At 39.6% G+C, this 23,835-nt stretch overlaps 1 protein-coding gene across 1 annotated transcript in view; it reads left to right on the top strand.

The window, feature by feature from the left end:
* LOC124262281 (low-density lipoprotein receptor-related protein 6-like) overlaps positions 1-23,835 on the top strand; it is a 75,055-nt gene that overhangs the window by 3,857 nt on the left and 47,363 nt on the right.

Here is a 23,835-nt window from a genome sequence, read left to right as displayed (position 1 = left end):
TGCCTGTGATGCTGAATCTTTGCACCGAGGTTCCCTGAAATGGCTTCTTTACCAATTTATCATTGTGAAATCGGATCTGCAGTAAGTATGTGTTGAGCACAATAACATGTGGTATGTTTTTGGTGTTTTGATTTTTGACTCAGCCATGACCTTTGTGTGCTTCACCTTCAGCCGTTTCTTGGCAAAACAAGGTTGCACATGCTTTGTGCAGGTAAAAATACCTAGGCAATGAAATCACATAAACAGTAATGAGGGCAATATAAAGTTATTAAAAGAATATTTATGTTTGTCAACATCGTTTGGAGCTTTTATAAAAATAATATGGCCCTTTGAATGAGAATTTTGTAGCTTCTAATCATCATCAATGCTATAAAGGTTACGTTAAAAATGTTAACCAAAAATACTGTTACAGCATAAAAAGGGTTAGGTCACATACTGAGATTTTTTTATTCCAATTTTAGCTGACCCTGACATTGCAGGGGAAGATCTGGGTTAAAATTGATATTCAGTAACCCATGTTTGTTGTAAGAGGTGACTAACAGGATCAGGTGGTGAGGGTCACTGACTTGGTTGACACATGTCATCATATCCTAATTGTGTAGATCGATGCTCATGATGTTGATCACTGGATTGTCTGGTCCAGACTAAATTATTTACAGGTCCCCGTCATTTAGCTAGACTGACTGACTGAGTTGAGTTTTACGTCGCTTTTAGCAATATTCCAGCAATATCACAGCGGGGGACACCAGAAATGGGCTTCACACATTGTACCCATGTGTGGAATCGAATCCAGGTCTTCGTCGTGACGAGCCAACGCTTTAACCACTAGGCTACCCCACCGCCCCATTTAGCTAGAATATTGCTGAGTGTGTTGTTAAACAACCCACCAACCATACAGATTTATGGTTTGAGAATATCACCATCAACCAATGGATGAGGCGACACAGGGGACTGGCCAGTCAGATTTGGTTATAATGTTGATTGTATGTCATCGTTAACAGACTGGGATGATGCTCATGATGTCAGTCAATGGATTGTGTGGCCCAGATCCCACACATCTGTCGTCACACACCTGGAATATTGCTGAGTGAAGCATTTGTCAAACTCTAGTAAAGAACTAAAATGTAGATGTAAATGTTGAAACTTTGTCAGGGAAAACAGTTGTATCAAGTTTGGCCTTTGGTTATTGATTCTCCTGTTTATGATACTATCTAATTGTTTGTATGTTTATACCAGGTGAGGTTTTAAACCCTGGAGACAAATTAAACTTTATTAAACTTTTGTTGAAATAGGATAGACTTGAGTACAAAGATGTTTGGAATATTTTCTCAACAGAACTGAATACATGAATATGTGTTCCAGAAGCTATGCCTATATATTACCCTAGTGGTAAAGAAGGGGCTTTTGCTGTTAAGGTATTCTCATAATTCTTACTTTTTTCTTCTTTCATGGAAACAAGTTGGATTTTAAAAGCGATTGCAGGTTGTGATTGTTCCCAAACTGTCAATTTTTACTGTTGGAGAAATAGGGGTCATATGCAGTCAGTGCCCAAAAATGTTTTATCTATGAGCCGGAATATGGCTTCTAGTGTACTTTTGGTATGTTCTAGTGTTATTTTGTGATTATTATAAACGAGCTGAGATTATGCAGGGCTTTATTTAAGAGTTGTTAACCTACTTGCACTAGGTGCAACCTAAGATACAAGCCTAGTTGCACCAGACAAATTCCAGTTGCACTGCTTTTATTGCAGTATGTAATGAAGGAAATATGCTATTGAATTATTTAGATGTTTTATTCAGAAAGTTTACCTACTCAAAAATTTACTTGCACCTGGTGCAATAATAACCAGGTTGCACTTTGTAATATCTGGTTGCACCAGTGCATGTAACAAAGCACTAAATCGAGCCCTGTTATGAGACCAAAAAGTCTTGCAATGGACTCAGACTTTGTGCTGGTGACTAAAGTTGAAGAATATACAAGACTTGATAACTACTCATAATCTTATGGCGCCATTGGTTCCGTAAATGGACTTTTGTTTGGGAGTTCATTAAGTTGGGATTGCCAGTGCCGGTACTGTGCAGGTTTCTGCCTCCCCCCACCTTCCTCCCTCCCTCCTCCCAGCAAGAAGGTTGCCCTCCCCTTGTGTGTGATATCCAGCCAACATTTGTTCTTCCCGAGAGGGTTGAGATCTAAAAATACCTGTATGTGGTTGTGTTTTCTCAAGTATGTTGTGTTTAGAAATGGGAGCTGGATAGGGTGGCAGTGTCAGCTCTGGAAGACCTGGCTTGTTATTGGCATTGTTATTTAGACTTGCTACATTGTGGCTTATTTAGACATTGTCCTTAGTGTGCTTCATAGACTTGCTACAGAACTCTGGAAGACCTTGTTGGCTTGTTATTTAGACTTGTGTCTCTGGAAGACCTGGCTTGTTATTTAGACAGTGTCTCGTTTGCTTCATAGACTTGCTACAGAGCTCTGGAAGACCTGGCTTGTTATTTACAAATTGTCTCCTTAGTGTGCTTCATAGACTTGCTCCCAGTCTCTACTGGATGATAAGTGCAAGTCTCAATTCTTTTACTGTCATTTAGAACTGATGCACAAAAGGGAGAGAATTTATGGATGTCAACTAATCACATTCGTTCCTCATTATATAGAAGTTCACATCTGTCAATTCTCTCCCATAAGTCTATGTATATATCAGAATTCTAGGCTTATTATAGTCCAGTCTGGAACCCCCCCCCAGTAAATATACCAAGTGTGCTAGTTATTGTAGACATTACTTGTTCTTACAATGTACATAAGACCAGACCAATTTTATTTCTTGTTTTACGGATCCGCCGGTCGTATATTTTCAAGAATAAGAAAAAAAATAGAAGTTAATTTTCCCCACTCAAAAAATATAATCCTAATGTTTTATTGGTCAAAACTGTAAATTTACAAGAAAAGTTTTTTTAGATTGTGTTTTGCCCCATATACACTTCATAAATTGCCAAAAGTAAAATACTTTTAGTATTTATTTATTTTTATTTATTTTCCCTCCTGCCTTTAGGTTTTCTGAGTACATATATCCGTAAAACAAGAAATAGAATTGGTCTGGCCTAATCAAGAAATGTGTCCTGAATTAATAATTGTTGCCCAAGACTTATGCAAGTCTACATGCTTCGTATTCACCAGATATGGGATATTTGTAGCTGCACCAGTACCTTTTTAATTTCTCCCATAACTTCACTTCATGATAAACATGCAAAGAATTTGTTGAGTCAGCATAAAAATCACAGTAGACATTACATGCACTTTTAGAGCTCATTTGTTCGGTATGATTCATTGTACTGTCAATGTTCTTTACTATAGTACAGATGTTTCTACACCGAAACATTGCTCTATGCAATAACCGAGAAGTTGTTATCCATAAAGTTGTAGGCATCTTTATAGTACAGAGGGGAGGTGGGGGAGACTTGTGGTTGTGGTATTGCTGGATGATTGCTGAAAACCATGTGTGGTTTGGCTCATCCACAGATTTGATTCTCCACATTGGTACATAGTAAAGGAGGGCATGGTTAATGTGCTTGCTTTTAATGATCGAGGTTTGATTCTCGATGTAGGTAAAGTGTGGTTTCCCTAGTCAGGGATATTTGGTGAAACATTGCTAAAAATGATGTCAGGGCTCGATTAGTGCTTTGTTACTTGTACTGGTGCAACCCAATATTACAAAGTGCAACATAGTTATTATTCTAACTTGCACCAGGTGCAAGTCAATTTTTGAGTGGGTAAACTTCTGAATAAACATCTAAATAATTCAATAGCATATTTCTGATATTACATATTGCAATACAAGCAGTGCAGCTAGAATTTGGCTGGTGCAACTAGGTTTTATCTTATGTTGCACCTTGTGCAAGTAGGTTAACATCTCTTAAATCAAGCCCAGGATGTAAAAACTTTCACTCACTCACATATCTGGAAAGAATGCATTCATTCTCATGGTTGTATCAAGGGTGGTAAGTGATATTAGGCTTTGGATTAGGCCATTGTCAGCCATATAGCTGGAATATTTCTGAGTGCAACTAAACTCACTCACTCATTAGGCCATTGTTAGTAATGGATATGGCCTGGTTACGGTGACACGTGATGTACCAAGTCACCTGACCGTCCAAACCACTTAGATGCATCAGGGTACGATGACCGAAGTCGCCCGGCCACCCGATCCTCTATGTTACCTCATGCGAAGGACCACTTCTTACCAGAATCACTACAGAGGCTTAACAACGTAATAACTATGTAATAATAGTGTTTAGGAAAATAGAAGATAGGATGGCTATGAACTTTAATGAACTGGCTATAATAAATTCTCTGATGTTTGGTGTCTACCCCTCCCAACGCTGGATATTGACAATAGGGATTTGTGGTGAGGGACAGTATACAAGCTTGTATGTGTACACAGATTCGCGGAGACATCTGCCATTTCTGTTGATTTTTTTGGCGTGGTTGACATTTGAATGGAAGTAGGTCATTTGAGATCTGTCACTATCCATGTGCCTTGCTAGTGAATGGCAGTGGAGTGTAGCTAGTGTGTGCCGTGACACCACATCTTGAGATAAGTTGCCGATGTTATTCATGGCTAGGTTTTGACAATAGGTACTTGTAATCTCTCGTATTCCGCTTTCAGGCTATCAGTGTTGATATATGTAGATATATGTGCATGTACACCAATCTGTAGTGTGCTAATGGAATCGGAAATGCACGTCATAGTATCAAATTACGGTGATTGGAAAATAATTTGACAAGATAGATTTGTCACTGCTCTGTGTGTTTGTGTAACGCTGTATCCGAGGTGTACATGACAGTAGGGGGTCACGACTACTGATTGCGGATATTAAAAGATACATTTACACGAGCGGCGGCGCTGGGATTTGGTTCAACATGCCATGGGATCGGATTGTCTCATCCAGAATGGATTGGTGGCAGACTGTGGCACAATGTGTCAAACTTATGGCCTGTGTAATGAGCTTACAAATATAGGGAGTTTTGACGGCTTCGGAAGGGGCATTGATGTCGGTAGTCAAGTTGCAGTCTAGACAAACAGTATTTGCTGTAAAGCATGTTTGTGTGTAAAATAACACACGTCAGCTTTCATATCTCGAATAAATTTGTAAGACAGGTTTGAAAGAGTGAATATTGTATTATGCTACTTTGAGCAGTTGTCTAGCAATATCATAACAAGTGAGTGAGTGAGTGAGTGATTATGGTGAGTAAGTAACTCTGAATTTCGAAGACATACACATTTCTGAAATGTATGTTTCACGTATCTGAACTCCAAAATTGTCCATAGTAACCCAAGTAGTGAGTGTAGTTTAGCTTTTAGTAATATTCCAGCATTATCACTCCGGGGGACACCAGAAATGGGCTTCACACGTCGCACCCATATGAGGAATAGAACCTGGGTCTTTGGTGTGACGAGTGGACGCTTTAACCACTGGGCTACCCCACCGACCCTATATCATAACAAGGGTTCCAGAAATGTCCTTTCACATGGTTTACCCTTTCAGGGATTTGAACCTGGACCTTTGACATGATGAGTGAACATATGATTGGCTGATGGAATTTGTGAAATTGATATGAAGTATTGATTTGGTGACAAGATCTAAGGTGTTTTATTATGATTGGTGCAGTGTTTGAAATTGCGCATAAAAATGACAAGGTCCATGTCACAACCCTTATTTTAAATATCAAAGTTTAAGCAGGTCCCCGGATTAATATCCAGTAGCAACAAGCCTCAAGGACACCAGAATCCCCCTTAATTTAAAATTTGGGTGTGTGTATGTTTGTAGAGGATGTAATCCACATTTCCTATCTTTGTTTCTTGATGATATGCAGTTGTTTGTTTGTGTTTAACGGAGCACTCAGCAGTAGTCCAACAGAGGTCTGTAAACAATCAAATCTGGCCCAGACAATCCAGTGATTTCCATCTTGATCATCGATCTTTGCAATTTGGACATCAACCAAGTCAGCAAACCTCTTAGTTGGGGTCGAACGTCGAAGTCGAACGTCTCTTCGTATGGTTTGTTGTTTCCTGTCTTTAAACCTTCCTTGGTGATACACAGATGTGTTTGTTTGCTGTCTAATGCTTCACTCAGCAGTATTCCAGCTATACGGCAGCAGTCTGTACATAATCAAGTCTGGACCAGACAATCCAGTGATTGACTTTATGAGCATTGACCTATGCAATTGGTTTATGTAGATGTAATGTAGTACAGATGCTTCCCCATGCTGTGCCATATTGTGTTGTAATGTAGGTGGTTATTGTTTGCTCAAAGCAAGAGGACAGATAAAGAAAGATGCTGATCCATGCTGTGTCATATCACATTGTAATGCAGGTGGTTATTGTTCGTTTACAGCAAGAAGCCAAGTGAAAAAAAGAAAGAAACTGTTTTTCACAAATTTAATTTTATTCTTTGAAATTTAAAATTTAGATTACTTGGTGATGGTCTTTCAATCAATAATGAAAAACATGGATAACCTACCCTGATATGTGCAACATGAACCTGTTGTATGAGTCTGTGCGTGTGCCAGCGTTTACAAGTGTATCTACCTAGTACATTATTCATATGTATGAAGGTCTGGACATGCATGTCTGACGTAGTGTAGGAATTGTGACTCCTGCATAATTCACAACAGATACTGGCACGAGACGGCACTGAGAAGAGGTGGGTTGAGTTTTATTGTTTACTGAGGCCATATAAAAATGCAGCTATGTGGAGATCTATTGTAAACCTGTGGTATATTTTCATGGTTTTGTCATGAACATTGCGCACTGTTGGAAGGTCCTGCACTTTAATGCTGGGTCGGAATTGGGAACAATATAATGTATTTGGCCTTACATGAAACTGGACATAAATAATGGGTCAGAAAATTGTGAGTGAGTGAGAGTTTTGTTTTACGCCACTTTTAGCAATATTCCAGCAATATCACTGCGGGGACACCAGAAATGGGCTTCACACATTGCACCCATGTGAGGAATTGAACCCGGGTCTTTAACACGACGAGCGAACGCTTTTACCACTAGACTACCGCCCCCAAACAATTGTGACTTTTATATGGAAGCAGCCCTAAGTGTTTAAGGCAAAATGGCATCTTCCTCTTTAATGTATGTATGTATGTAGATTTACCACGTAATTATTGGGATTAAATATGCCCTGACATTTAGTAGTGTATGTGACCTAATGTCACCTAATGCCTACTAAATAAGGATTATGTCACTTTATGCTTGGTAGTGTATGCAAACACTTGGTGATATATATGGCCAAATATTGCATACTTCTTGCTGGAATATATGGCCGAATATCACATACTTCTAGGTAGTATATATGACCAATTTCCACATCTAATACTTGGTACTATATAGTGCCAATTACCACATAATTCTTGGTCCTGTATATGGCCATAATATACCCTATTGCTTGGTTGAGTATATGGTTATGTGTCATCAGATATCTGTTATATATCATAACCCTTAGATGTGTATATGCAGGGTTGGAAATAACTTTTAAATTGCTAGTGTACTCCGGTACAGTGGCACATGTGAAATCACTTGCCCTGATAAGTTTTTGTTAATTTTTAAATAAACGACATAATTAACATTGGAAAGTCAACTGGATGCCGGTACAGTGTGATATACGAATTTGCTTGCCCGACAGAAAAAACACTAGACTCGGACGTCGGGCAATGGGTTATTTCCACCCTTGTATATGGCAGTGTATCACCCAGTTCTGGTAGTGTATATGGATATGTATCACAAGCAGGTACCTCTCATTGTTTCTGTAATTGTATGCATCTCCATCCTACATCCAGTGTATAGGTCCGGGATGGGTGGGATGAGGCTTGTAATTGCAGGTAGTGAGTACACTTGTCCTTGGAGGTATTTAACACAAATCCTGATTGTGAGTGGTAGGAGGCAAAATGGTGTCTTGAGTCCTAGTGTTTACCCAATGTTGGGGTAGTGTATCCCACATGGACCCCAGTTGTAGATACCCAACATTAGGTAATATATCCCATATACCCCGGTTGTGTATACCCAGCTATAGGTAATATATCCCACATATACCCCAGTTGTGTATACCAGCTACATATACCCCAGTTGTGTATACCCAGCTATAGGTAATATATCCCTCATATATCCAGTTATAGGTAATATATCCCTCATATACCCCAGTTGTGTATGCCCAGCTATAGGTAGTGTAACCCACATATATCCCAGTTGTGTATGCCCAGCTATAGGTAATATATCCTTCATATACCCCAGTTCTGTATACCCAGCTATAGGTAATATATCCCTCATATACCCCAGTTGTGTATGCCCAGCTATAGGTAGTGTAACCCACATATATCCCAGTTGTGTATACCCAGCTATAGGTAATATATCTCTCATATACCCCAGTTGTGTATGTCCAGCTATAGGTAATATATCCCTCATATACCCCAGTTGTGTATACCCAGCTATAGGTAATATATCTCCATATACCCCGTTGTGTGTATGTCCAGCTATGTAATATATCCCCACCCCAGTTGTGTATACCCAGCTGTAGGTAATATATCCCTCATATACCCCAGTTGTGTATACCCAGCTATAGGTAATATATCTCTCATATACCCCAGTTGTGTATACCAAGCTATAGGTAATATATCCCACATATACCCAGTTATAGGTAGTGTAACCCACATATACTCCAGTTGTGTATGCCCAGTTATAGGTAATATATCCTACATATACCCCAGTTATGTATACCCAGCTATAGGTAATATATCCCACATATACCCCAGTTGTGTATACCCAGCTGTAGGTAATATATCCCACATATACCCCAGTTGTGTATACCCAGCTATAGATAGTGTTACCCACATGTACCCATGTAGTGTAACCCACATGTACCCCAGTTGTATGTGAGTATAGAGCAGCTGAGAGGGATCAAGGGGCACCTGCCAGACTGCCAGTGACAGGGGTTTGTTTACACAGGCCAGGCACTCTGCCAGCGAGCAGGACTCCAACAGGCAAGCGCCAGCAATTCAGGTCAAATTTGTTCCCCTGCCATACGCCTAGTGTTTCCAACAGGACCGGCTTGTATTTGCCTATCAAACACCCAGTTTATCTAACAGCTTCCCCAGCATTGGAGTTGAGACCCTGTATTGTGTACGGCCCCTTCTATATGGGGCAGTTTGTCACAACCTCAAGAGCAAATGATCAGTAATGGGCGTAATTGCTCCAACTGCTGAAAAAATCGGATCGGCAAAAAACATGCTAGGGCATTCTGGGCTAAAAATCAATTTAGTTGGGCCATTCTGTGGCCCCTCCTATGGATGTGGTGAGGAATGCACAGTATTATATTAAGTAAACACTGAAAGTAAGAGTCAGTGCCCCCATGTCTACCCCTCCCGTCCTTCTCCTCCCCAACCCCCTGTACAGCCAACCAGCCTCCAGTACCGATCCTCTGATTACCACGTTCACAACACGGTAGTCCCAAATTGAATTTTACAATTCCAATCCACATCCTCTAACGGGTGTTATTTACTCTGCCTGTTGAATTAAAAATATTGAATGAATTTGAAATGGTGATTACGATTGGATTAAGGCCGAGAGTTGCTTCAAGGAGTATTTTTTTTTTTAAACCCAAATTCAAGAATTCGAGTTTTTCTGAATTCGGATTTGCATGTAATCAGGTCTAAGGGAGAGCCATCTTGGATCTGATGTGAATCACAGATACCATACTCAGTGCCAGGAAATTAGGAGATATACCTGCTATGTTTTGAATTCTGAGGTAGTTTTGCTGTAGATTAGACACCTCTTTTGTCTGAAAGCGACGCGCATACTTTAATTATACTATACTGTATTGTTATAACTATAACATCTTAAAAATACTTACTCACAATTACTGAGAAAGAAGTTTTTCGGGTTAAGTTTTAGCTTCCCATGATTTTCTATGAGTATCATGTTAGAAGTTGGGAAGTACGATATTGACAAACTTTATGGATAACAACTTCTTTTATTTCGTGAGTGCGACATTTTGATACAGATTCTTGTACTGTTGTCAAGCAGGAATAAGTTGTTATCCAATGGTTTTGGCTGTTTCAGTTAGAGTTTGTTATTGTGAATTCACATCTCCAACTGACCAATCAGATAATTTCAGATTCATGGTAGAATATGAAGCAGGCATAGGATATATCAATTATCAGGTCTTATTTGAAGTAAATTTAATCTAAAATCATTATGTAATTTTATGTCATAAACATTCTATGAAGATTACTGCCAAATAACCATGATTACTAGTAAGAGGATTTACGGTTAAAGACATGAATGTGTATGTGTCAAGAAATTACCGAAGTAAGATCTGACTCCCAAAAGCTTTTATAAGTAACCAACTTGAACTAAATACTAGATCAAGACAGAATTATGCTTCAACGATAACCGTACCATTATTAGCTTAGGTAAAGAATGAAGTATTTATGTTGTATTCTGGGATCACTGTGTCCTGGGGTTCGTGTCAGGATGATGAATGGAAGGGTTTGATGGCGGGGTGGTAGGTTTGGCTCCGTACCAACTACTACAACTCTCACAGTGCGAGCCACGGCAGTCATTCTGGTGTCAGGATCTGATTACTGTTTTGACATGCCCAGGTTAGGCGATTAGCCAGGCCAGGCCGCTATAGTCTGTTTCACCATTTAGCCCCTGTGAAGAGAAAAGGATTAGTACTCTGGTAGAATTAGGTCCCAGCTTAGAGGATCGTGTTGGGGATTGCGAAGGTGACGAACTGGTTGCAGAATATGTTTTTGTATTGAACAAAAGTTTGGGGTGATTTTGGTTAGGAGTTTCAACTTGAGCTGGTTAAACGGTCTGATAACAAAGAACTGACGTCCTGATTGTGTTGGGTAATACTAGACTTTCTCAAGTGTCTAAGGCAGTAATTATTACTTTAAGTCACAATTTCTAGATTATGTACAGAATAAGCAGTTGTCCCTATAAAGACTGGTGTCCCGCTGTCCGCTTATCTAGATTTGACTATTTTATGGATAAAATTACAGCACCAATGGAATTCAGGACAGCCTTGGAACAAGATGAGGTATTGTTGAGGATGAATTCAGGCCTCATTTTAGGAGATGTTAACCTGCTTGCACCAGGTGCAACCTAAGATAAAAAACTAGTTGCACCAGCCAAATTCCAGTTGCACTGCTTTTGTTGCAATATGTAGATGCAATTATTTAGGTGTTTTATTCAGAAATTTACCTACTCAATAATTGACTTGCACCTGGATCAAGTTAGACTACTTACTAGATTGCACTTTGTATTATTGGGTTGCACCAGTGCAAGTAACAAAGCACTAAATTGAGCCCTGTGAATGTGTCATAGTCCTGCGCTATGAATATAGTGTATATGTTTGTTATGGACAGGGGTTCAAAAATCCCATCGCACGACGCCCGGGACAAGTCAGGTTTCATTTCGGGCAATCAAATAAAGGTATCTAACTTGTCCGTGGGCTACTAGATAATTTCCACTTATGGTTTCAAACTGCAAATAAACTTGGATTTAATTTCATATCTGCTCAAAATGTAGCTATTAAATTTCACAATGATAATAAAGTAGAGTTATCTTTCTTTGCTATTTATCACTTTTCAATAAATAGTCCAGTAAACATTAACATCAAATACCATGTTGATTTATTCTTTCATAATTACATCATCATGATTATGTCCTAAATTAGGGCAAGTGGAAAATTAGTCGGGACAAATTACTTTCTTACAGTCACTTGCCCTGTGGCAAGTGGCTTTTGAAAAAAAATTTGAACCCCTGATGGAACAAAAATGAAGAAAAGTAAGTTTAACAGCTCCATTCCCCAACATTCGAAAACTAAGTTAGATAGAGAAATGTTTGTATATATGTTGTTTAGTACTGCACTCAGCAATATTCCAACTGTATGGCAGTGGTGTATAAATAGTTGAGTCTGGACCAGACAATCCAGTGAACAAGATCATGAGCATTGATCTACACAGTATGGATATGAAGACATGTGTCAAACAAGTCAGCAAGCCTGAGGGTTAAACACATTTGGTGTTGTTAAGGACTGCTCCAAGCAAACAGCAATAATCTTAATGTTCTACATGAAGGACCAGGAATGGTGTTTGGTCCCAGTGTTAAGCTAACAGTTACATTAAGAGTGAGTGAGTGAGTCAGTAAGGTTTTACGCCGCTTTTAGCAATATTCCATATTCCAGCAACATCACTGCGGGGGACACCAGAATGGGCTTCACACATTGTACCCATGTGGGGAATTGAACCCGAGTCTTCAGCGTGACAAGCAAACACTTTATCCACTAGGCTACCCCACCATCAGTACATTAAGAGAGTTGTTTTATGTATCAGTTGATAAGTTTAATGATGATAGAATTCAAATGTATTCAGCTATAGATTTATGTGGCTTCATGAAAAAATACTGTTCAAAGTGGTGTTGAAGAAGATGTACAGTGAAAAATAAATAGGGGATTAAATCATGATTAAAACCAGTATCTTGAGAAAAACCCATGTGGTGCCGAGAGACTAAAACCACTGCTATCTACATTTGCCAAGTATCATAGAATTGCTTAGGCTCTAAATGATGAATTTGTTACAGGGTCTGTATAACAGACAATATTGTGTGTTATCACCTCTCGATGGGGGCGGTGAGGTAGCCTAGTGGTTAAGGCGTTCGCTCGTCACACCGCAAACCCGGGTTTGATTCCCCACATGGGTACAATGTGTGAAGCCCATTTCTGGTGTCCCCCACCGTGATATTGCTGGAATATTGCTAAAGGCGTAAAACCCAAACTGGCTCTCTCACTCACTCACCTCCCGAAGAAAAGAGTGGGTTCACCTTTCAATATTACAGAGCTGTCCCCACATGTTGTGATCTATAAATGTCATAAATACTTTATGTAATCTGTACCAGTTGAGATAATGGATCTGTAAAGATCAATAATATTATCTAAATGTCAGTGTGCTATCCTGTGGTGATTACGAGAATTAATATTATGTAATAATGCATGTCAACATCAATGTGAAGTTGAAACGATTATTCATGTATTTTGGGAATATAAACAAGGTCAGGGGTGCTGGCAATCACTATTAAGCCTACTAATGAAGAGTAACCAAATATCCTGTCTTTTAACAGGTGAGTCATAACCCTGATTCATTTGCTTTTATATTAGCTGAGATGGGATGTTGTTGGAGAGAAATATATAAGATTGGGGATAAGATTCTGCTTTTTATAGCCAATTTGGAAATACTTGAGAACCTGCATACACTCCTTTTTGAAATTTTTCTGTAATTATTCAAGGTTTTACATTGATAATTTTTGTAATTTATCAATCTATTGCAATACAGGAGTTTGAAAATGATGAATAGGTTAGTATCACAATACTGTACTGTTTTGCTCTCTTCAGCACTAATTAATGTATAATAGGAGTGGATGTCAGTATGAATGAGTGTCTGTCATTAGCCAGTTTAAAAAGACCCGAGTCCATTGTGGTGTGATGTGACACAGAAATGTGCCTCCTGTACACGCTTATTGGATGTGGAAAAAATTTATATAGTCACATTCGTTGCACAAATTCTTGATAAGAGATATAAAGTTCCTCTGTTGGAAGTTATCATTTCAATTTACGGTACAGTACGCTGCACTATTTCACTGTACGACAATGACGATAAATTTCCTATAAGGACCCTCGAAATTAGTATTTTAGGGTTCCAGGTTAGTGGGGGGCCAAATAAGCAGAGAAATACATGCACCTATTAGCTCAGACTTTTAAGAAAGAAAGAAGACAGAGACAGAGACAGGGACTCTCATTCACACAGACACTTATTCAGCTTCTGTACTGAGCCGTAGAGGTCTGTAAGGGAACATTACTGTTGAGTGTCACCAAGGACATGCCATATTTAACATTAATGTTGTGGCAATTCACCTGGAGAGCCGTCAAAGAATCCTGTGTCTATTGTTAAATTCAGGGCTCGATTTAGTGCTTTGTTACTTGCACTGGTGCAACCTAGTTATTAGTCTAACTTGCACCATGTGCAAGTCAACTTTTGAGAAATAAATCAACAATAAATCTAACATTATGAGCATTAATATGTCGGCTCATTTTTCTTCTAAACTTTGAATAGCTATGGCACTGAAATATTGCTATTCATATACACGTTTCAGCTATGACAGCTCTTGTAAACAGGGATCAGCTGTGTCTCTGTGTGGCTATGGCTTCATAGGTACTACATCACAGAAATATGTTTATGTGCACCGAAACCTCTGACGTTTTAGCACACTACGTTGCAACTGGAATTTGGCTGGTGCAACTAGGTTTTATCTTAGGTTGCACCTGGTGCAAGTAGATTAACCACTCTTAAATTGAGCCCTGAAATTTATGCTGATGTGGATGTAGAATTGAGGATAAGATCTTTGATGGTTTGCATGTGCATGTTGTTTTCTCAGCTGTAAAAGGTTGGGTGAGTAAGTTTAGTTTTACACCGCTTTTAGCAATATTCCAGCAATATCACGGCAGGGGACATCAGAAATGGCTTCACACATTGTACCCATGTGGGGAATCAAAGCGGGTCTTTAGCATGATGAGTGAACGCTTTAACCACTAGGCTACCCCACCACCCCTTCAAAGAGCTGTAGACCTTCAAGACAGAATTAGTCATGTACAGTGAATCTTTTAGGATGCAGTACGGTGTTTAGGGGATGTCAATGTTATTGTGAGTGCTGTCTCATAGGCTTCCTTCAATGACAAAGACCCTGATATCATATACATCTTTGTGTTCAAATTTAGTTATTATTGAAGTAAAAATGTTTTCAGTAGTTTTCTTCAAATAAAGAGACCTGCTGTAGAAATTGCTGAATAATTGTAACATCTTTTCAGTGATACATATCTGTGTCAGAATGTGACAGTAAACTCCAATATATGGATGTTTTATGACATTTCTTATATTCAACATAGCTGAAGGCTGTTACCTTGCAACTATAGATATATATCTGTCACCGGCAACACTGGAAGGATATATGATTGTATTGAGAGACTTTATTGTTGTAAATTGTTTTAGTGTGGGGTAATTATGGGAGTTATTCCCTCCTCCAGCCTGCCCTTGGAGATGTCTCACCTCCAGTCAGAATTGGCTTGGTGGGATACAATGAATAGTTGTAGGGGTAACAGTTTTAAGAGCTGTGATGCCTAGGGACCAGTTATTATTTATGGGGAATGAGGGTCAATGAGAAGCAGGGAGAGTCATGAAGAAACCAGGGACTACCTGCACTAAGGGATCTCTAGCTATGATCATCACTGTGATGATTGTAACCTCAGAACTTAGGTTTAGACTTACGATAGTCACAGTGCTACGATGGTTTTGTACAAGTGAACCCAGGTCTGACAAGGGTCGAGGTTATCCATGGACACTTGAATGATTATGAAATATATGAACTGTTTCTTTCCTATTTAACTCATGTATCAAGACAAGCAGGAATTTCAGTTTGGCACAACAGACAGTGTAAAAATATTTTCTACTTTGTGTTTTAGTTTACATCAGCAACAATTATGGTAATGCTCCTAACATGAAGGTATCCCATAATTATTGCTACAATAACTCCCAATAACCATCTTGAACAAGCAAGTCTGATGACTTGTTACCACATTCCTGTAGCCTGTGCTCTTCAGGCGAGATTATGCCTACCAACACCACAGTAGGGATTCTAGGTTTCAATGAGCAACAATCCTTCTCTATTCCTGCTAGGAGATCAGACTTGGTTGTTCTTGTGTAATAATACCCCTACCTAAAGGAAAGGATCATTGTTTGACACATGAAGGTCTGGGGAAGAATTAATCTTCCACAACCCATGCTTGTTGCAAGATTCGACTTATGGAATATAGGTGGTCTGGCATGCCGACTTGGTTCACATGTAACACATCTTGTCCCAGTTAGATTGATGCTTATTGTGTTAATCTACCCGTGAAGATCCAGGTTAGAATTGATCTTCAGTAACCCATGCTTGTTGTTAGAGGCAACTAACACGATTGGGTGGTCAGGCTTGCTGACTTGGTTGATCGATGTTCATGCTGTTGATCACTGGATTGTCAGGTCCAGACTTGATTATTTACAGACGGACGTCATGTAACTGGAATATTGCTGAGTTCGTCATAAAACTCGCTTACTTCATAATACTAAACTCGCTTACTTATTGTGTTAATTACTGGATTGTCAGGTCCAGACTTGATCATTTACAGATCATCATTTAGCTGAAATATTGTTGAATGTGGTATAAACAACAAACAAAACTATCATTGTTCATTATACCGATCACTTGTTTGTGTGGTCCAAGCATGATAATTAATGTTGTAAAGGCCAAAATCATATGGCTAGAAGATTGCTGAGTGTGTCATTAAACAAACAAATAAACAAACCAATTCACTGCATCATTCATTGTCACTACAGTAAACAGATAGCAATTAAAATCTCATTATCACCTGTCAGTAGGACTCCTCACTTTTCACCTGTTACTAACGAGGTAGAGCTCTCCACACTCGAGGTGTTGCATCACTTTATTACCCGTGAAATATCACACCTGCCCATTTGCTGATAACTGTTTCTCCCAGTGAGCTGTTTAACGGGCTGATGCTCCATGGTCGGGTTTGACTCACCCTTAGTAGACTTTTCTAAAGAGGTTAAACAGATCACTCTCGTGGTTGTCAAGGAATGCAGTTTCATTAAAGTATTATTATCCTATCATATGTGAAAGTGCTTGGTTTGTTCACCTTTACAACTGCAATTATCCACACACCACTGCTTTAATTGACTATCACTGGTGGTATAAGACCATCACATAGTTTTTTTAAGCATGCAGTTTTTTAAAACTTGAAAATATTTTAAAATGTCATTAAACTTGAATTCACTATTGCAGAAATGGCTGTATTATGTCAACATTTTTTGTATGCAGACTTTTTGTTGTGAATGATAATCTCACACTTGAGATGATGCTTAGATTAGATAAGGGAAGAATTGCCAGTATAACTCAGGCTGAAATGTGACAGTTTTGACAGAAGTGTATGAATACCTTATGGTGGAGATTATTGCACATGATATTGCCTGACGGTGTTATACAAGCCGTAACACATGGCCAGTTATAACTCAGTTTACTGCTTGACCCCAGTCACAACCCTTTGTACTTCAAAGTTCTTTTTAATGGTTGGTCAGTCTGTGGCATGTTTCAATTGGAGGCAATTATTCCACGTTTCATTGCAAAGGGCATAAACCCTTGTGTCTCATGAATATTTAGTCTGTCGGGTCAAAGGCCTTTGGTTGGTGAAGTATGCCCTTTAAGGGACAATTAAACAATATTAGACTTGCCAGTTTGAAGAGGTTGGGAATAAATATCTTGTCTGTTAAATCAACTTGGTAGTCAAAAAAATATTTTTTGTCACTGTTGCCTCTGATTACTTTTGCTCCCGAGACTTTCGTGGAATGTTTTCTAAGAAATATTTGAAAAATAAAAGCAGCTGATGTTTTTTCCTCTAAAAAATCTTCATGTTTAAAGAGTCAGATTTGGCATTTTTCATAATGTAATGGTATGTGAATGAGCCTGTTGTTGACAGTTAAACTAACCATTGTTGTAACCCCTTGTGACATCAGATGTTCAACTTTTTCATATCATTTCAGTTTTCATGTATCATATTGTGTGAAGCCCATTTCAGGTGTCCCCTGCCATACTATTGCTGGAATATTGCTAAATGCGGCATAAAACCAAACGTACTCACTTATATATCATATTCTGTTGTGAGCAGTGATTAGTCCTTGTTTCAAGTTGCAAATATATTTAATATTCTGACCCATATTATACTGAAGGAAATCCAGTAGATTATTGCAAATAAGAATGTAATGGCATTCATAATGTACTTTGTGTGGGTAGGTAGCCTAGTGGTTGAAGTGTTTACTTGTCACACTGAGTGAGTGAGTGAGTTTAGTTCCACGCCGCTTTTAGCAATATCACAGCAATATCACAGCGGGGGACACAGGCAATAGGCTTCACACAATGTACTCATGTAGGGAATCGAACCCGGGTCTTCAGCATGTCAAGCAAATGTTTTAACCACTAGGCTACCCCACTAAAGACCAGGGTGCCGTTGTACAAAGCGATCTTAGAGCTAAGGTGACCGTAACTCCCATACATTAACATAGACTTAAGGCAGTCTTCTTAAGCATACATTAAAGGTGACCTAAGGTGTAACTCCCATACCTCAACATAGACAGGCAGAGCAGAGACTTAAGGTTAAAGACTTAAGGAGTCTTAGCAATAAGGTGAGTAACTCCCATACATCAACAGAGACTTAAGGCAGTCTTAGCGCTAAGGTGACCGTAACTCCCATACATCAACAGAGACTTAAGGCAGTCTTAGCGTTAAGGTGACCGTAACTCCCATACATCAACAGAGACTTAAGGCAGTCTTAGCTTAAGGTGACCGTGAACTCCCATACATCAACAACTCCCATACATCAACAGAGACTTAAGGCAGTCTTAGTGCTAAGGTGACCATAACTCCCATACATCAACAGAGACTTAAGGCAGTCTTAGCGCTAAGGTGACCGTAACTCCCATACATCAACAGAGACTTAAGGTAGTCTTAGTGCTAAGGTGACCGTAACTCCCATACCTCAACAGAGACTTAAGGCAGTCTTAGCGCTAAGGTGACCGTAACTCCCATACCTCAACAGAGACTTAAGGTAGTCTTAGAGCTAAGGTGACCGTAACTCCCATACCTCAACAGAGACTTAAGGCAGTCTTAGTGCTAAGGTGACCGTAACTCCCATACATCAACAGAGACTTATGGCAGTCTCAGCTTAAGGTGCTCAGCTAAGGTGACCGTAACTCCCATACATCAACAGAGACTTAAGGTAGTCTTAGTGCTAAGGTGACCGTAACTCCCATACCTCAACAGAGACTTAAGGCAGTCTTAGCGCTAAGGTTGTTTTGTACGACAGCACCCTGGGCCTAAATTTTCGAAGCTTTCTTAGCGCTAAGATAGTCGTAAGTTAATGTTAATGTATGGCACTTACGATTATCTTAGAGGACTTCAAAAATCTAGGCCCAGGGTTAAAAGTGTAAAGCACTGCTGTGTTATTTCTTCAGTATTGCTATAAAGCAATGTAAAGTAGCATTCACTCACTCACTCATAATGGCCTAGAGTTATGTCAAGTAAATCATTATCACCTGACAATGAAAACAGAGGCTCAGATTTTTTCACCAAGCACTTTTTTTCAGACCCTTATGTTCAGTTTACTGTTTACATGTCAGAATATTTATTCAGTGAGTTCTCTTTTTTAACGAATCTGGTCCAGAGAAACTTAAGCTTACACTAATATCAAACTGAAATGGGGACTGAGTGGTTGTGTAGTAGCAGAGGTCAGAGAAGAAACAAAGACGCTTTTGTACTGAATGTTAGGCTTGTAGGTTTTAAATATCACTGAGAGGAGATCTGGACCATTGCCAGAGAAACCACACACTGCTGTATGTAGGTATGTTTTGACAGTGATTGCCACACAGTCTTTATCTGACAGCTTGTCATACACAGATAGGAATGTGACAGCTAGACTGGGAGGGGGCTCTTGTAGATTATTTTTATAGATGTGGCATAGATGGGTACTGTTGTGTCAGATAGGAATGTGACAGCTAGACTGGGAGGGGGCTCTTGTAGATTATTTTTATAGATGTGACATAGATGGGTACTGTTGTGTCAGATAGGAATGTGACAGCTGGACTGGGAGGGGGCTCTTGTAGATTATTTTTATAGATGTGACATAGATGGGTACTGTTGAGTCAGATAGGAATGTGACAGCTAGACTGGGAGGGGGCTCTTGTAGATTATTTTTATAGATGTGACATAGATGGGTACTGTTGTGTCAGATAGGAATGTGACAGCTAGACTGGGAGGGGCTCTTGTAGATTATTTTTATAGATGTGACATAGATGGGTACTGTTGAGTCAGATAGGAATGTGACAGCTAGACTGGGAGGGGGCTCTTGTAGATTATTTTTATAGATGTGACATAGATGGGTACTGTTACGTCAGACAGGAATATGACAGCTAGACTGGGAGGGGGCTCTTGTAGATTATTTTTATAGATGTGACATAGATGGGTACTGTTGGGACAGATAGGAATGTGACAGCTAGACTGGGAGGGGGCTCTTGTGGATTATTTTTATAGATGTGACATAGATGGGTACTGTTGAGTCAGATAGGAATGCGACAGCTAGACTTAATGCAGATGGCGACTAGATCCGTTAGAAGATAAACATTAGGTACTGGAGACTATTCTCCTCTGGAATCTTTACAGGGAGACCAGCATTTTGGTACTGGAGATCAGTTCTGCCCTAAAATTCCCACAGTGAGACAAGCATTGGGTATTGGAAACCTATTCTGTCCGGAATACCCAGGGGAAGACAAACATTGGATACTAGAGACCTATTCTACCTTGCAATCCCTACATTGAGACAAGCATCAAATGGTGCAGACCTATTCTGGCCCAGAGTCCCTACAGGGAGACAAGCATTGGGTACTACAGACCAGCTCTGCCCTGGACTACCCAGGCGAGACAACATTAGATCCCAGATACCTACTATCCCACCAAGTGTTGTCTATGCTGCTAGACGGTTTACCCTGCTATGTAGACAGACGATTCAAGCATGGTTTCTGGCATCATTGTGGTGAAGAACATATGTGATTTTTTTTTTGTCTCAATGTAAATATCATTCAACAACTACCACACAGCCTTGTAGACAAGAAGCAAACAGTTGCAATTTTCTGTTTATTCCTGAAAAAATTGTTGGAATTTGGTTTAATAACATAAGAGTGAGTGAGTGAGTTTAGTTTGTCGCCACACTCAGAATTATTCCAGCTATATGGCGGCGGTCTGTAAATTGTCGAGTCTGGACCAGACAATCCAGTGATCAACAGCATGAGCATCGATCTGCACAATTGGGAATCGATTACATGTGTCAACCAAGTCAGTGAGCCTGACCACCTGATCCCGTTAGTCGTAATAAAGTAAGATCTTTGCACATGGGATACACATTTTTGTTATATGACGTTCGGATGATGAAGGGTAAAAAAGAAAACATATTTACTGTAACAGTTCACTTTTCTGCCTATTCATAGTATCTTCATAGCTACTACTCTTGATGATGTAGCAGTGTCTTTGGGGTATGCAATGGTCTGCGAGTGTGGGATGCTGTGAGTCGGAACAATGTTTCATTTTCTACTTTAGTTCCATCAGCTGCGGCCTGTCTGCATCAGAGTAGGCCTCAGTTTCATTTGAGCGTTACATCAATGGTCTACACATCCTCGTCAACAACTGCAAGGCTGCCCCAGGCTATACCAGTATTTATTCATTGACTAGTGTATAAACTACTTACTCATTGACCTGTCTGGCTGATCCGCTGACCATGGGTTACATGTATATATCGCCTGGGGGTCAGATGGCAGCCTTCACCAGACTTGGTGTGCTCAGTTGTCTCCGGAGATGGTTTTGTCGCTGATGTCCAATATATTCAACATCTAGTATCTCAATACCCAAAATGAGATGAGCCACAGTTTTGAGGACAAGAGTTCTAAACTCTAAACAAGTACAAGAAGTTTAATATCGTTATATCAGTTTACTTCCTCTGTACTTCATAGGTCAACACTTATAAAGTCATTAAAGCATTAAAGCATTTTGTTACAGATTTATCAAAATTGATTTTTGTTTTATGTATTGACACATTGCTCAGAAAAGAAAAGTCATATAATGGTGGATGTAATCTTTTGCACCATTAGCAATAAATGTTTTTCACAATATTATAAAATGTTTTTGAATGCTATTTAGATTGGTATGTTATTTTGTAAAGTACATGTAAAAGTCCACAGTTGCCTGTAAGATTTCTTTAAAGTGTATGAAGTGTGCGTGAATATGTATCTATATACAATGTGTTGTTATAGAAACCAATAAGATGGGGACTGACTAATAATGATATGTTGTCAGTGGTTTCTTAGCAACACAGAGTGTTAGTCATTCTATCAACCACTAGTTTGTCTGGCCAAGAGTTGATTAAATACGATTAAGTTACTTAAAAAGATCAGGTGGGTTTTTTCATATGCATATAGTTTGTCTGGCATGACCAGACTGTGGGGTTATGATAAAGTATACTTTAATAAAAGGCATTAAATCCATACATTGGTATAAAGTATGCCGTTTTAATTTGGCTGAACACATTCAGGCATTTACTGTCATCTTGACTGACTGACTGAGTTTGGTTTAACGCCGCTTTTAGCAATATTCCAGCAACATCACGGCGGGGGACACCAGAAATGGGCTTCACACAATGTACCCATGTCGGGATTCGAACCCGGGTCTTTGGCGTGACGAGCCAACGCTTTAACCACTAGGCACCCCACCGCCCTGTCATCTTGAAGGAAACAGGGGAGGTGGGGTAGCCTCGTGGTTAAAGTGTCTGCTTGTGATGCTGAAGATCTGGGTTCTATTCCTCACTTGGGTGCAATGTGTAAAGCCCATTTCTGGTGTTCCTCGCCGTGATATTGCTGGAATATTGCTAAAAGTGGCGTAAAACCATACTCACTCACTTACTGTGAAATGTGTATTTCATAGCAAAGCAAGACATTTGTTTTGACAAGCAGTCTTTGTGGTCCAAGTTTATCCAACTGTCTTTTGAAAGCCTGGGTTGTTTTAGGAGCCCATAGCCACTAGCACCAGTTTTGACACTTGTAGTTTGAAGGGAATTCTCCACTCCAAGCCTAGTCCAGTTACAGGTAGCCAGTGATCAAGCTCGGCTGTTCCTAATTGGCTGACATCAATCATCATTTACCTCCCTTTACCGAATTCAAAATCATCATTAGCTCCACATGGATGTTGATGTGAGGTCATTTTGCCTTCCATTAAAGAAGAAAGCATCTTTATTACCTTGTCCATTTAGGCCATTGGTGGTCACTCCACTGACAGGTCTAGACATCCATTCACTGATCACACAATTAGCTTCAGCAATTGCAATTAATCTCTCTTTCATGTGACTATTCATTATATATGTGAAGCCATAGTCAGTTGATGTCTGTGTCAGGTTCCTGGACCTGTCAATCAAATCAAAGATGTCTCGTTAATTACCAATTAGTGGGCTGGTTGTGATGAGGCCGATTCTCGTCCAGGTACCGTTAGGTCTGTGAATATCTGAATCCACGGACGTCCATCACTTCAGATTGCTGTTTTGGTCCCATCACGTACCTTGATCTGTCTGCCATGTAGGATTTATTTGCCGATGGTGACATACTTGGACATGACACTTGCTTATAAATATGTACACACACGTTCACCAACCATTGCACTGGAGGGTTTGTTGGAAGGAGGACTTGTGTGGACTGACAAATAGTGGATATATTCTGTACTACTGGTGTCTTGAAGAATACTGTAGAATACTGTAGACTATATAATGGTGGACTGGGGAATGCTGTAGACTGTGCTATGAGACCGATAGAGACTGGACTGTGGAATACTGTCAGTTATATCCTTGGACTGATTAATCCTGAAGGTTTTGTAATCCTCAACTGATCAATACTGAAGGTTCCGTAACCCTGGACTGATGAATACTGAAGGTTCTGTAATATTGGACTGATCAATACTGAAGGTTCTGTGGTCTTGGACTGATAGATACTGAAGGTTTTGTAATCCTCAACTGATCAATACTGAAGGTTTTGTAATCCTCAACTGATCAATACTGAAGGTTTTGTAATCCTGGACTGATA

This window comes from Haliotis rubra, unplaced genomic scaffold (genome assembly GCF_003918875.1).
Source record: "Haliotis rubra isolate DU_JTF1 unplaced genomic scaffold, ASM391887v1 Scf83, whole genome shotgun sequence".
In the NCBI taxonomy this organism is placed as follows: domain Eukaryota; kingdom Metazoa; phylum Mollusca; class Gastropoda; order Lepetellida; family Haliotidae; genus Haliotis; species Haliotis rubra.
Note: the sequence above shows the minus strand (reverse complement) of the source record. Positions and strands in the feature narration are given on the sequence as shown.